The following is a 14735-nucleotide window of genomic DNA, read 5'->3' on the forward strand; positions in this document are numbered from 1 at the left end:
AAACAGAACTGTTTGGACAAGAATGTACATGTGTTCTATGCTTTTTAATGTCTGTGTCACCAGCGATGCAAGATGTCCTATCTGCACAGCACCCAGCTGAATGGAAAAAAAGGCGTTCAAGTGTGTAATTGTTCCAAAGCTTGTGGAGCATTAGAGGGATGTTTGGTGTAGGCAGATACTTCACTTGTTTGTGTGTGAGATTCTACAGCGTAAACTTTCACAGCTTCACCACTGGAATAAAAATGACATCCAGGATGACTCACTTTTATTTATTGGGAAAAGGTAAAGATGATGCCACTGTGGGAAGCAGGTTTGTCTTGCTTCTGCTTTGGAAACAAACTTCCCAGCCATTTCCAGTCAACAACTGTGATCCAAGCAGTCAAAGCTGGTCCTTCATTAATCAGCCTCCAGCTTTGCTTGGGGCTTGTTCTAATTGATTTAGTGCAGAGCTTATCTTCTCCAGAAATGAAAAATAAAATTAATTTCCCAAGTTTAACTCCAGTGTGTCAATCCAATTTCCAATGGTTTTATGGTTTAATTTCCTTGGACAGTTTTCTGACTCCCTCAGCTTGGTAGTGGAGGAGCACATTCCTAAAACAGTACTCCTGAACCTCCTAATGTGTGCAGAAATGCAGGCAGGTCTCGATTTACCCACTTCACTCTGGTCTAACTATTTGTGGGACGATAGCTTTTTATAAGTTACACCTTCAATTAATGGTATGATCTAGTTCCTAGATCAGATCACTTGTTAGGCCATTATAGGTTGTTCTCAAGGTTCTGAATGAATCATTCTCAGACCCTGTCTGGCTTAGGAGTGCTGCAAGCTCATTTGTAATTTAGTTTTTGTGGGCTGCGAGATTCTAAAGTTCCTTGCACATTAAACTCCCTGGCAGATATGTGAGAAGGATGGTCCTCTGAGCCCACCTAAGGAGAAGGATAGGAAAGGCAGTGGAGATCCTTGCTCACCTCTTTGCTCATGCCCTGTTATGCAGATATGGGCAGGTTATGTAGGGGAGCTCTCAGAGTGAGCGCAGCTGGGACTCCTTCTCATCTGCACTGTTTGCAGAAATCCCCGCAGACTCTGTTATTGCATTGCCCACTACATCGCCACTGCTGCAAGGCTGGCTGGGGTACTTGCTGATGTGAATCTGGGTGGGAAGTCATGGGGACCAGCGTATTATCGAGGTAGGTGGAGCAAAAACAAAGCATGAATAACGGACACTGCTCTTCTACAGTTCATCAAAGGTATGGATGCTTGTGCAAGTTATTCAGGAGCTGGGAGGTTGGAGGGGAAAGTTACACAAATGTTATTAAATATGTTATGATTTAAGAGAAGCATCAGTTCAGAGTAAAAGTGCATGTTGGGGATCAGAGCTTTGAAACATCCATTCAGCTGCTCTGAAATGTAACTTTTGATAATGTGACCCATAAAGATTTCCTTAAAGTTCACATCTCTTTTTTTCCCCCCACTATTTTTTTAATGCTGCAGCCTCTGAACATAAAATTCATCTGTTCATTTCTTTTTTGTAATAAATGTCATCTCATTCATGCAAGAAGCAGAATTTCTCACTGTCCCTGATTCTGCAACAAGAGCAGCAATTCTCATACTAACTCATGATATAGGATCATTTACAATGAGGCATTCCTAGTTTGCCTTCTGAATCTCAGAACACTGGGTAAAACTGAAAGTGCTGGGTAAGAATGAAGTGTTATCAGTGAGGACTAAGACCATCTATAATCCTTCTAATCCAAATTGGATTAATTATTTGCAAAAAGTGCTAGAAGTACGTGTATTAGATCGAGGGCTAAGTGGGTTGAAGTGGGTCATACAATTTCATGGAGGAGTAGGTTAAGCAAAAAGGGGATTTGTCAATGAGAAAAACTTTATTAAACAGCTGCTAATTGAAAGCAAACTTGCTAAAAAGGTGTCTATACACATTTAAAATCTGTATAAATCACAATTTAATAGAGTCCCTTGGAACTCCTGACTGACAGTACATAAAAAGCGACATCATATACAGTCTGTCCTCCTGCAGCGTGGGTGGACAAGGAAGGATCTGACAGACAGAAAGATCACTTGGGATCCTATGCTGCTGTTCCACAAATAGCATGGATGCAGATGCTGAGATACTGGCAATTAGGCAGTAAGATGGAGAAGTCCATCTGGAAGACTTCCAGCCATACAGCTTCATTCACATAGGGTTTGTTGCAAGGCAAACATCATGCAAGTTATCAAGGAGACATGCAAGCAGCCTGGGACATTTATATGACCCACAGTAGTCCAGTTTAACCCTGAGTTTCCTTCATGGTAAGAACTGTCTGCTGTGACATTAGCAGGAGCTGTCACTACAGGGGATTGGCTGTTGTCATTCAATCTCCACAGACTTTGTTTAGGGTGCTTTTAAAAGGGTAACGCTGGTAGGAACACAACCATTAGGAAGAAGATCATACAACATTACAAAGAGCTAGATTTGACCCATCACTTTCGTGTACTACACCCTATCCCACTTCAAACCCCAACCCTCATACACTGTTCTTCATTTCTCCACCCTATAAATATCTGCTTTACCTGTAGTGCACTTGCAGCAGAGCACACCAAAGGCCTTTCAGTTTCTCGATGCTCCCTATTGATGCAGTGAAAGTTTTAGTTGCCAGGTCTTCTTAGAGCATCTTCTCTTCACCCTTTTCTCCTTTCCTCAGCTTTACCAATTTTCCCTGTATTCACTCCTCATTCCAGTTCCTCCTCATGTACTCTGTTCTTGACTCTTTTCTCATGTAATTTCATTTCTATTTACTACAGCTGTAACGTAAACCTACCCTTCTTTTTTCCCCTCTCCCAGTGAGGCAGACCTTCCTCTAAATCTTCCAGGAGCACAGCAGCTGCAGTCATCACAAAGCACATGCCAGCTGTCCTGCCAGGTCATCTCGACTTCTCCGACCTCTCTGGTCCTGAAGGTACATTGCTCTACTTTCCCAACTAGCTGACCAGTGCCATCCTCTTCTATCTCCTTCCTCACCAGCAGCCATTGGTATAAATATCAGTAATGATGAATTATGAATTGGCTTACTGCTACTTAATAATTTACTCAATAAAGTTCTTCCAGCAGACTGTTAGAGCCCAATGCTTAGGTAAAGAATTTAGCTTCAGAATTTCTGAATATTCTCCACTGTGTTAAAACAAACAAACAAACAAACAAACAAACAAAAAAAACAAAAGAATGGAAAACTTCCAAAAATAATCTAACATTGTTCTGTGGAAGAAGTAACTGCATTTAAGAAGTGTGACTTAAAGTTTTATCTGGGAGAAATAATAGAATGTAATAGATTTCACAGACAATAATCAGGGACTTATCTCAAAGTGCCAATCTTACCTCATTTGCTATTCTGGGAGAATGACTATTATCAGTAATGAAATGAATTGGTTCCTTCATTTAGACTCTTGCTAATACCACGTAGACTCTTCTGTGTCCATCTCTGCAGTAGTCTTAACTAAAAATTAATTCCTTGGATAAAACTAGTAATTTCCTTAAACATCAGTTACCTCAAACATTGTCTTTGGGGCAACAAGCAGCATCCTGTTCTTCCCTTGCTAACACGCTCTTCAGAGTGCGTCAAAGGAAAGGAGTCCTTTGGGACTGCAGTCCATCAGCTCCAGGGCCAAATGCAGGAGTCTTGGGGGAAAGCTGTCAACCAAGAGAAGAAACTATGTCCCCTTTCCAGGTAAAAACAGCTTATGCCTAAAGCAGGAAACTTCCCTTTTGTATAATTTAACCATACCCCACATAATGATGGGAGAAAAACATCATCAAAATTTTCGATTCTCCTTTTGAAAACCACTCAGCACTTTGGCTAGGTGACTTCCTGGCTCCATACTAATTCATTAAAATTGTGACACGTAATTGCATTGTCCTACATTCAACTGTATGGTGGTTTTACTCAGTTGAGCAGCTGAGCTCCACCACAACTGCTCTCTCACTCCCCCTCCTCAAAGAGAAAGGGGGAGAATATATAATGAAAAGGGCTCAAGGGTTGAAATAAGGACAGGGAGATCACTCAACAATCATCGTGATGGGCAAAACAGACTCAGAGTAGGGAGATTAGTAAAATGTATTGCCTATTACTAACAAGCTAGAGAAGTGAGAAATAAAGAAAATAAACTAAAAACACTTTCCCCCCATCCACCCTCTTCTACTTACTCCCCCTGAGCAGCACAGGGGAATGGGGGCTGCGGTCAGTCCCTGATGCTTTGCCTCGGCCGCTCCTTCACGGTCACGCCCTGCCCCTGCTCCACGTGGGGTCCCTCCCATGCGATGCCGTCCTTCCCGAACAGATCCTGCGGGGGCTGCCCACAGGCAGCAGCTCTTCAGGAACCGCTCCAAAACAGGTCTGTACCACGGGGTCCATCCCCCAGGAGCAAACTGCTCCAGCACGGGTCTCCCATGGGCAGCAGCTTCCCCCAGACCCCTGCTCCTGTGTGGGCTCCTCTCCACGGGCTGCAGCTCCGGCCCGGGGCCTGCTCCTGCAGGGGCTCTCCATGGGCCGCAGCCTCCTCCAGGCCACATCCACCTGCTCCACCGGGGGCTCCTCCACGGGCTGCAGCGTGGAGATCTGCTCCGTGTGGGACCCATGGGTGCAGGGGGACAGCCTGCTCCACCAGGGGCCTCTCCACAGGCCACAGGGGAACTTCTGCTGCATGCCTGGAGCACCTCCTGCCCTGCTGCTGCACTGACCTTGGTGTCTGCAGGGCTGGTTCTCACTCCTCACTGTCCCAGCTGCTGTTATGCAGCAGTTTTTTGTTTGTTTGTTTTTTCCCTTTCTTAAATCTGTTCTCACAGAGGCACAAATAACATTGCTTATTAGCTTGACTCTGGGCAGTGGCGGATCCCTTTGGAGCTGGCTGAAACTGGCCCTTATCTAACATGGGGCAGCTTCTGGACTCGTCTCACAGAAGCCACCACTGTGGCCCCTCCACTACCAAAACCTTGCCATGTAAAGCCAATACAAACTGCAAGCTATTGCATTTTGTCACAGCGATAGCCTGTTCTTAACCTCCTCTAGGTTACCTAGCACAGGTTGGCATTTGGCACTCAGAGATGTCCATTCCGAGGACCTCTTAGCCATTCATGGGTCAGAGCCCCAGCAGCTACTCAGAAAGGCCAGAGAAAGTTTTCGTGTTCATTGTTATTAAACAGAGTTCTCTAATCTGCATTAAAAATGATTACACTGCATGTAGGGTCAGACATCCATGTGTTTGAAGGACTGAGGACAAGTAAGATTCTTGCCAACGTGCTGCATTGCTCCCTCCAAAGGGGCCTGAGGCAAGAGGCTGGATCAGACCTCCGTGGTCACTGGCTCGTGTCTTCCACAGCAACAAACATACCATAAAGCCTCTTCTGTAAAGTGGCCAAGCTTCTCATGGAATCAGCTGGATATCCCCTCCCATTACCCTTGGCCACCAATGCAGCCTGCAGGTAGGTGTGAAGAGGTAAGCAGCATGGGAGGGAAGCTATATGAATCAGCAGTTTTCAGCGTCTTGGAAATGTCCACTTTGAATAAGCTGATATAGCAACTCAGTTCATCAGATGAGCAGATCCTCCCCTCTCTGTATCTTTCCAGTAAGAGATGCTTATTTTCACCATAATTGCAAGCACACGCTCAGACTGCTCATTAATCACCAGCTAGGAACACGATATGGCACCAAGCAGATGTAGTGCCTAAACAGGAGCGCATCCTGAAGCAGAAGAGTGAGGATGCTGTGAGGAGACAGAGCAGCTCAGCAGATCAAGGACTGGAGCATTCCAGAAATGAAAAGACAGCTAGGAGAGATTCAAAGAAGTTTGTTTTTTATCAGTCAAGTGAGCTACAAACGTGAAGAGGAACTACTTTTCATTTTGGAAGATCAAAAGCACAGGATTTGTTTAGAAGTGTACACTTGACTGAAAAAGAGAAAGCTGGTTATCAGATGGTGAGCAGCTGAAAAAGAACTAAGTACAGATATTCTGCACAGTAAAAATAAAATATTTTTCTTGAAAGTACCAAAAGTCATTTAGTGACTTTCACATCACCTTCAGTGTAGATAGGCCCAGGTGTGCACAGTAATGTAATATCCAAGTTACAGCAGTAGATTTAAGAGAAAAACTTGTCTATTAAACACAAGCTCATAACACTCATCTTTCCTATATTTGCTTTTTTTTTTTTTCCTTCTCTGTGATGCAAAACAACACAAACACTAGATCTTGGTATAGGAGGACAGGATTCCCCAGAAATAAACTGAAAGCAGAGCTAAATGAAAGTGTAGAAATAACAAATGGAAACAAACAACAACAAAACACCAAACAACCAAGCCCTATGTAAGAGACAAAAAACATAAGCAACTAGGATTATTTCTTTTTTAAAGAAAGAAAAAAGCCCATTCACAACCAACTCCAAAACTCAATGCTGGCATATAAGCAAACTAAAGGAAACAGTTTCAATTAAAGGTTGCTGGATTCTGGCTTATACCTGACAAGACTCACTGCACTGCAGCCTCTAAACCAATAAGCCTCACATATAAAACAAACACTTGTTACACTACCTCAATGACAGACAACAGAAGCACAAATTAAGCATGGAAAGATTCAATAGTTTATATAAGGTTACCATTTAAACTAACCTGAATCCAGGAATTAAATAGTCATGTAGAATAGAGTGCCAAAGAACGATGTCAGAAATAGGAAAGACAAAGAGCAACAATTCAGTCTTTCTATGGGGAAGCCAGTTTACTCTACAGCACCCTTGAAACATGAGTGGTCTCCAGACAAAACAGTACGCAATACAGAGTTCCATGTAGGACCTGCTGATTGTCACAGCAGTGAGTGGCTTCCTGGAAAGAACAGGAATCCTGAGGGTGGGATTCACCTGCTGTGACTCAGACACATCCAGGTTAATTGTCTGTGCCGACACTGCTTGCTGCAGGTTCCCTTTACAACCAATAGAGAAAAAAAGATGGTGTTGGAACATCTGCAGAGGCTCAAGGCTCTCCAGTGGTTTTAGAGGGCAAGACTAGCTGTGGCTCAGATTTTTCAATCTGAGTTCAGAGCTAACGTCTTGACATCTAAAGCCTAAGGTTAAATCCTTCTTCAATCCAACACTTCCGGAGGAAATTAAGGCTGAAAGAGCTGAAGTATTAGCAGTGATGTATAATTTCTCCCTTTTAAACTGCCTCAGTAGTAAGAGTACTGGAAAACAGGAAGTATGATCCAGATTTTAAAAAAAGTGTTCCTGAATTGTCAGAGAAGCACACACCAATGGGATCTGGTTGAAACTATTCTAAAAAACGGACATACGGAGAATTATGATATGTGGGTGAATCAAAGAAAAAAAATATGCCTTGCAGGTCTATTAGGATTTTGGGGAAAAATATGGGGGATGGGGTGCGGGGGTGGCAAAGATCCCCTAATACTCTCCTTGCATTTCCATAGCTCTCCCAGGAGGGCTCCTCACCAGAGACAATTGAAGAAATGAAGCCACCTCGGGATGGAAGGGCTGTCCTGACATAAACAGGTAGATGCTTAAAAGATGGGAAAATAACATACCAGATGCTAGAAGTCAGCAGTGGCTTGGGATACGTGTAAATGATCGGAAAGGACAATGAATGGCAAGACAATAGCGCTGCTGGTATTAACTGATTCAGAGTTTTAAAGAGACCATCACAGAGAACTCTGCAAACCCTGACTAGATGAGAAAATGATAGTTGAAATTTGGCATAGTAAACATAGAATTATGCAACATGAGGAGAAAAACCCCACATTTACATCCATAATGATAGCTTTTCAGATAGCTATTACTGCTCAGGAAAGAGTTCTTGAAGACACAGTGGATGAAGAGATTTGGTGTTTTATAACACATGGTCTCATGAAAATATCAACTCAGAGAGAAAGGAAATTGATGTTGGAACGTATTAAGGAAGGAAAAAAGGGCAAAACTGAAAAGAGAGTTATGTCACTGCATACATCACTGGTGTATCTGCATCCCATCCTCAACACTGAGTCAGCATCTCAAAAAGGATGGAGTAGTGCTGGAAAAGGGTCAGGGACAAGGCAACGTATATGATCAGAAGTCTGGAATAAGAAGCACAGTAGATCTCTTCATTTATATAAAAAAAAAGTGAGGGGAAAATAATGAGATTTGGGAGTGGACTAGAGAGGGTAAATAACTCATACAGTACAGGAAACAAGGGGCGTTGGACTAGCATAGATGGTGGCAAACTAAACCAACAGAAGATAATTCACCATCACCAAATGCAGCAAAGGCTAAAATTGGACGCGAATCCTCAAAAAAATCCACTGATGAAAAAACTATCCAAAACTATTAAACACAGGGATACCATCTTTTCTCATGGGGTCCTTGTGCTGCAAGTCACTGGAAGCTACAAGGAGATATTGGGGAAGTATCATTATGTTTCCTCTCTTTTTAGACTCTTCTGCATCTGCGGCGGCTACTACTCTGAGCAGAACCATCTTGTGGTCATGCCTTGTCTCCAGGAAAGCCATTCAAACATAAAGCCAAAGTCAGAGACTGCTGCAGGTAGTGAGCAAAAATAATTGTAAATCATATCATTTCAAAGAAGCTGAATCCATCATCTGCAAGGATTGCATATTTTATTTTCTTCTTTTGAGAAGGGCTTGTTTTATTAAACTATTTTGTACATATTTGATCTCTTCTACTACTTCAAGGGGCTACTAGACTCACTTAACAGTTATTTATTGCAGAGACGGAAATGGAAGGAAAGCTGATTTTTAACACTAGAGTATCATTTACTGTCTGGATGTGCATAACCATAAGAAATTATTAGGTATGGACATAAGGCTGTAGAGTTCGAGCCCAGGGATCATTGAAAGATGCCTATACAAAAACAGCCCCAGTATGTACGCCATGAAGGCAGCCTGCACAGAAGATGAAGTATACCTTTTGGCAACTATTCCTCCAGTTACTCACTGAGATGGAAACATACCTTCAGAATAAAATCCAGATCCTGGGTAAATGTTGCTTTTGTATACCATTGGACATTCACATTCCATATGTTTCCATCAGACTCCCAAGTCCTTTTCATACTTAATATTTTACAAGTTCCCCCTTTTTCCTTCCCCTGCTCCTGCCTATCTGCTCATCATGACCTGCACTTGTCGTTTCTAAATGAATAGTCTCAAATTGTCAGATCTTTGTTCAGCCAGGTCATTAATCAGTGTACTAATTCACATAACAATCTCGGCACTAACAAATATTTTTCAAATAACAATTTTATGAAATATTCACAGACAATTGAACCATTAACTGTGTACTTTGTGACTCACATTTATTAAGCATGCATACTTTCGCAAAAACTCCGAACAAAGCTATGCCACACTTCCCATGCTACCACTCTTCCTACATCCCAAAGAGTCATGTTGGGTTTGGGGTTTGGTTTGTTTTTAATATACTCATACAAATGTCTAGGGATATTCATTTCCAATTTACGATGAGCTGCAGGCAGAGATCAAACCTACTTTATCATTGTGGCCTAGGAACAAACATATTTTGTACAGGAAGTTGCCTGCTTTTACTTTGGCAAATATCCTTTTTAGGACTTCCTCTTGCTTTGTTTTGCACTGGTTTCTCTCCCCAGGGAGTGTAGATCCTACTGTGAAGCATGTCACATTCAACCTCAGAGGCTTTCAGTATGTTTTCGTACTGCTTTATGCCAAAAATTTACCTCCATGAAAACAAGAGGAAGATTTTGTTTTTAACGTGTACCTGTAAGAAACTGTATGATGCTGAGAGTGATAGGCTATAATTTTCTGAAGAACCCAGTTTGTACCTTCTTTTGATCCCTTTACTACTACCAGAAAATTGGTCCAGGATCTCAAGCTGCTGCAAAGCAAGCAGAATTACAAAGCTGCAGTGCTGCTTGTCAGAGCACAAACCTCCTCATCACAGATTTGTGCATCAATTAGGTGGGACAGGTGGTGTGTTTAGGCTGACGGCTCTCAAATTAGGGAGAAGCAGAGGAATTCTCATTCTGGAGAGCTGAATCACATTCTGGTATTTGATACTTCTCCATATACAATTCATCACCAGATTTCATTGCTTTCCCTGCAGTGTCTCCAGTGGCAGCATCTTCTACATTCTCTCAGATTGTCAAGTGAGGTTGGATCTGTGATGAAGTAAAGAGGTGGTCCACAGGCTTAAAAGGGCACTGATGCTTGTATAGAAGCTCAAAACCCTCAGAGCAGACAGTTAAGCACGATGTGGGAAAGATCCACCAGCTTCTAGCTTTTCATGAGCAAGCTGTATGTACAGAAGGAAGAGCTTCCAAGAAGGGAGGACTAGAGAGTTTATAATGACACCTCTGCCATTTCAGGCAGGATTTGACTGTCATTAAGCAAATATTAGATACTGAATAACTTTGCTGCTTGGGTGACTGGCAGGAAATCTTTTCTTCCATTCTTTCTTGCACACTGCTGGCCTCTTCTGGGTCTCAGCTAGAAGCCATGGAAGGACCTGAATCATTTTAACGTTCAAGGTAATGAACCATCTCCACCTCTTCAGTTCCTTGAAAGACGGTGTTGCACTATGCAATGAGAGTCATCCAGAGATTTGGGAAAGGAGAACCTCCAAAAGTAGTCTGAAGGCACAAAGTAATTTAGTAACTGAAGATCTGGAGCCCAAGCAGCACTTTGGCAAGCAGAAGGACTGTCCAACCACATGTAGGACAAGTCTATTGATACATCAGTACTGAATGCTAGGAGTGAAAATCATGATGTTTGCTAAAGACATTGTGATGTGTAGTTAAAAAGAAACAGCTCCCCAGTGGCCAGAAAGGCTGTCAGTTTTAGAAAGGGGCTGGGCTGTTTACAGTCATGTTCTGCTCACCAGCAGACCATAAATCACTTGGCACAGAGAGAACAGGGATGGGGAAGGCAGATTCCCAAGGCCTCCCTGTAGAGTTGGAGTGAAAAAAGATCCAGGCTTTGCTCATTTTTAGCCCAGAGCCTGCTGTAGTGTGGGGTGAGGATGGCAGGGCACAGTCCCAGCCTGCAGGACCGAAGGTAACACACCTCAGACCTGGTGAAAAAAAGAGACTTCTTGGAGGTCCTTGCTGGCAACTGTGATTTTTACACTTGGAGAAGTTTCTGGAGTGGTAGCAGGGCTGGAGGAAGGACCCATCTGCAACACACAGAGTAAGAGGCAGTTTGGTTTGCAAAGCTCTTCACTTCCATCTGTGTAGGTTACTCCTTACGAACATTTGTCATTCTAAATTGTTTTCAAAGAACATTCACACGGGATATTTTAGATTCTTCCGGATGACTTTCTGGATACTAATATTATCCTTAACCCTTTAAAAGCCACTTGTGAATGGAAAGTCCAAGAAGCAAACTCAAGAAACTTAGAAAATATGATTTAATGGGAAAAAAGCATAAGAGAAAAAGGAATGAAAGATACCTAATAATGAGTTTTAAAAGTACAATGAAAAACAACCCTAATGCGGGAGATAAACAGTAATTGTACTAGGAGAAGCTTTTGGTTGAATTGTGTAACTTTCAGTGAGTTGGAAACAATAAAGGGAACATAACACAAGTAGAAACTAAATGTGAGAATATATTAGAAGAAGGTCAGTATGTGAGAGAAGTGAATGAGAAAGGGACAAAAAAAGTAGCAAGAAGATAAATATTTAAGAATGAGGAAAATTAAATAAATTCTTGGATAGTTTCACAGAGTGTAAATAATACATGATACTGAGAAAGCTTAAGTATTCAGTGCATCCTTCACTTAAAAATATATATATTTTTAGCAATTATTAATGCAATTAATTTTGAGAAAGGAAGAAAGAAAAGGGGATTTCATCCTGCTCCATGAAAGGAGCAGCCTCAGCAGTTACCAAGTCATTTGCCTTTGCCTGTGAAAGCACATGGAGGAAGAGAGGCATCTTGGAAAATTAGAGAGGAACCTTTGCCATTAAAAAGGCGGTAATTGAGGAACCTAGGGAAATACAGACAGGTCAGTCTAACCTCAGTACCTGGAAAACTACTGGAACAAGCTGTTAAGCAGCAGTTTATAAGCATCTGGAGGATAATAAGGTAATAAGAAAGAGCCCACATGGATTTGACAAAAACAATTCATGTCGAACCAATCTAATTTCCTCTCCTTGGCAGGGTAAGTGGTCTAGAGGATAGGGAAAAGTGGTAGATGTGATATTTCTTGGCTCTATGAAGGCTTATGACACAGTCCCACAGGGCAGTCTTGTAAGTGTACTAGGGAAATACAGTCTGCAGGAAATGACTATGGTGGCTAAACAACCCTAAAAATATTACTTGGGCAATTGCTGTAGGCAGTTCACAGCTCACTTCAGAGGCTTTTTCAAACAGGGCTCTGTCTTGTGCTGCATGCTAGTTGATGTTTTCTTTCTTACCTTTTATACTACAACAGAATAAAATTAACACAACATATTCTGGCAATGCAGGCAGTTCCCTGGCAGGTGAGATAAACGCCTGATGCCTGCTCATTGGAAATACAGTTGATTTGTGCTTGTGTCATCCACAAAACAGGCAATTATCAGCCCAGACCTTGTCCTGACCTTCTATGGATAGCCAAAATACACCTCCTCACCCTGCAGCGCTATGACCTCTTCCTCACAGTCATCTCTTCAGAGTGTCTGTACCTTTCGCAGTGCCCTGGGTTTCCAGTTCAGCAGCAGCAGTGTCACTGGTCAGATGGGCTCCTAACAGTAAACATATCTAACTTCAGGGGGAGGTTCAGAGGAGTATTTATCAATTCTGGAAAACAGCAAAAAAGACTCGTGAAATAAAACACAAAGCACAATCAAATTTGTATCACATTACAAGAGGAACATCTAATTTATCTCCCACATAGTTCAGTCATGATGAACACTGGAGTTACCACCATAGGAAACTGGTAGATGGCAATATTCTCCAGCTGGCCCATCCCTATGATAATGCTTTCTTTCCTCCCCCCACCTTGGATGCTTCAATAAATTTTCTTCCTCCACTCTTTATCAAAGGTATTTCCTAGAAAAAATAGTCCCGGGAAGGAGCTGGAGGAGTTGTGTGCATACCCTTGTCCCAGAGCAGGACGAGCCACTCCTGGCACTGTTCTCCCAGACCTCCTGTGATAGAATTCCCTCAGCCTGCATCTCCTGTGAGCACCTCCGTCACATCGGGGTACCACCTCTATTCATATTCTTAGCAGGAAGATTTGTATTTCAGGATAAACTGTTCCCTGTCTGCTTCTGCAGATGATTTGTAACCTTAACACCTTCTAAGCTTTGTAAATATACAAAACATTTTACAGTATAAAAATACGAATTGCACAACTTTTTTCCACGTTGCGATTTCTGTCGTGGTCTCAGCTTTCATCAGAGTGCACTCACAGCCTCTCTCAATAGCTCATAAGGGAAGTAACAAACAGGAACTGTGGGATTCTGAGACACAAACCCTGGGAAGTTTTTTAAGGACTCGAGGATGGGATCGGAACCGAACATGATCTTGATGAATTGGAGACATGAACCAAAATAAATGCAATCAAATTCTCTAGAGACAAATGCAGACACCTTAGATTGGGATTGAGGCAAGTGAAATTACCCTTGCCAGCAAAGCTGGTCTGAGAATTTTCTATCCCTTTCCTCATCTCTCATCTACTCACTTCTGCCTTAGCAGAATAAAAATATCTATTCCTTATTTGCAGAGTGTTACATCTAACCTAGTTCACTTCTCTGTTCTGGTTCAGAGCACAGCCCTATAAACAGTAACTAACATCATACCTGTGGGGGAAACGATCTGCAGTAGGGAGAAACAAATGAGCTGCCCAGACTGCAGAAGCGGAAAAACTCCATTGCTGAACTCAAGTTTCATGCACATACATTTTGAGTAAGGAGAAATCAATCCATGAATACAATAGCAAGTTCGTAGCAATGCAGCACAATCTAAACTTACTTCGGTTGAGTCAATGGTGGGATACTTTTGCAAAAATCAACAACAATAAAACAAAACAAATGAACAGCAGCCAGCAACCTAAACTTGATCTTGGAATGTAGTAACAACAGGCATGTACCAAAAGGAGATGGGAGGCCAGCAGCTTAATGCTGTGGCTTTTCTTGGTAATGCACTTTAGTAATCATGCTGGTAGCTTAGAGGGAAAGCAGGAAGAGAGGTCCGATGCCTGAAATGGGAGAAATTCTCCAGAAAAGAAGGGAAGTGAGGGAAGACAAAGCAGTCCTCCACAAGGTAAGAACAGTTTCAAAGACAGCAGCAGCAATTTGCTCTCTATCTTGCATAGGGTGAAAGAGCAAAAAATGAATACCTGATTGTGCATCAAAAAGATTTCAGCAAGGTAAGAAAAAAAAAAAAGAAAAAAAGAAAGAAAACACACACACACACCACTGCCCATCGAGAGAGAAGCAAACAGGCTAGGGACAGCTGTACTGGTACAACAGCAGGAGAGAACCCCACTAAACATCTATTAAGGGCTGATCCTTGGCTCTGCTTCAGTTCAAGTGGTAGATTAAATGATCTCCTGAGGCTCCTTTAAGTCTTGCGTCCTATGATCTATGCAATTTTTTTTAGCATCATACAACATTGTTGCCAAAAAAAAACAAAAAAACACAAACAAAAGTAAATAATACTTCAGCAATGACAACGCATCTACAAGCAAGGCGACCTTATCCTGACCTCTGCTTGAAAGTGAACTTTTATAAAAGAGAG

At 42.2% G+C, this 14735-nt stretch overlaps 1 long non-coding RNA gene across 13 annotated transcripts in view; it reads right to left on the reverse strand.

Moving 5' to 3' along the window:
- LOC310883289 overlaps positions 1-14735 on the reverse strand; it is a 77783-nt gene that overhangs the window by 43742 nt on the left and 19306 nt on the right. For 7 of the 13 annotated variants that reach the window (XR_014573452.1, XR_014573453.1, XR_014573454.1 and 4 more), the window contains 3 exons: positions 12625-12791; positions 4197-11184; positions 967-3683 (listed from right to left, as the gene is read on the reverse strand). This is a non-coding gene — a long non-coding RNA (uncharacterized lncRNA). The remainder of the gene's footprint in view (positions 1-966; positions 3684-4196; positions 11185-12624; positions 12792-14735) is intronic. The other 6 variants (XR_014573457.1, XR_014573459.1, XR_014573460.1 and 3 more) reach the window with 5 other exon arrangements.

The sequence above is a fragment of the Anser anser genome (genome assembly GCF_964211835.1).
Source record: "Anser anser genome assembly, chromosome: 18".
Lineage (NCBI taxonomy): Eukaryota > Metazoa > Chordata > Aves > Anseriformes > Anatidae > Anser > Anser anser.